The following is a 1,211-nucleotide window of genomic DNA, read 5'->3' on the forward strand; positions in this document are numbered from 1 at the left end:
AACCACCACACTGTTTTCCAGAGTGGCTATACCAGTTTGCATTCCCACCAACAGTGCAAGAGGGTTCCCGTTTCTCCACATCCTCGCCAGCATCTATAGTCTCCTGATTTGTTCATTTTGGCCAATCTGACTGGTGTGAGGTGATATCTGAGTGTGGTTTTGATTTGTATTTTCCTGATGAGGAGCGACGTTGAGCATCTTTTCATGTACAAAAATACGGAACGCTTCACAAATTTGCATGTCATCCTTGCACAGGGGCCATGCTAATCTTCTCTGTATCGTTCCAATTTTAGTATATGTGCTGCCAAAGCGAGCACTCGTTTTCTTTTTTCTTAAAGGATTTGTCACATCATTTCTCCTGTTCATTTTCTCTCCTTCAGATGTTTTTGATCCAACTCTATGACACCCCCTTTGTCACTTTATGAATGATTTCAATACTTTCCAGCATCAGTCCTCTTAGCATCCTGAAATCTTACACCTCATAGACCATTGGCAGCTGAGGCCAGCATCAAGAATGTTGCAAGGAGGGTGAGGAATAGCCACTTGAATGAATTAGAGAGGAATACATGAGAACATTACCCAAGGAAAAAACTTTCTAGGGAAAGAATTTAGTGTGTTTTCAGTTGTACAAGGTTTAGTTGGATCCTGGGGGAAGCATGACTTTGTCATTGCATTTGTGTGGAGGTTACATGTGGGTTTAGGAAATGTGTGTGGTGCTGTGCTGATGCATGACAAAGCCATCACAGTGATCAGTGGTACATGCAACAGGTTCCATAGGATATATCATTGGGTCAGTGGCCAGTGCTGGTTCCCTCAGCATCATCCTACCCATGGATCCTAATGAGGATCCGGATGATCCCTTCCCCATGGTTCAGTCTGAAGCAACTGACTGTTTAAGGGCTAAGGTGAAATTTTCTAATGCCCACACCACCAGGGCCACGATAGTTGCTGCTTTCATCCCTTCTGAGATGGACAAGGCCTCTCAGGACTTTTCTACTCACTTCTCAGGAGGAAGCCTGTTTGAGGGAGCAAGGGAAGATCTCATCAGCCCTTCTTTGCTGCATCACAGGTGGGATCAACACCTGACCCTTCTAAGTCCCTGCTTTCTTGTTCTCTACTATAAGGGGCTTTAAGAATGGTTAGTGGTCATTCTGGGAGGACATACCAAGTGGGAGACCCGGGGAGCCAACTAGGTGGCTGGAGGTGTCCTA

At 45.3% G+C, this 1,211-nt stretch overlaps 1 non-coding gene across 1 annotated transcript; it reads right to left on the minus strand.

The window, feature by feature from the left end:
• Positions 1 to 210: 210 nt before the first annotated feature.
• Positions 211 to 317, minus strand: LOC111558169. The gene has a single exon (XR_002738756.1). It is a non-coding gene; the product is annotated as a U6 spliceosomal RNA (small nuclear RNA).
• Between the last annotated feature and the right edge of the window lie 894 nt (positions 318 to 1,211).

This window comes from Felis catus, chromosome E2 (genome assembly GCF_018350175.1).
Source record: "Felis catus isolate Fca126 chromosome E2, F.catus_Fca126_mat1.0, whole genome shotgun sequence".
Taxonomy (NCBI): Eukaryota; Metazoa; Chordata; class Mammalia; order Carnivora; family Felidae; genus Felis; species Felis catus.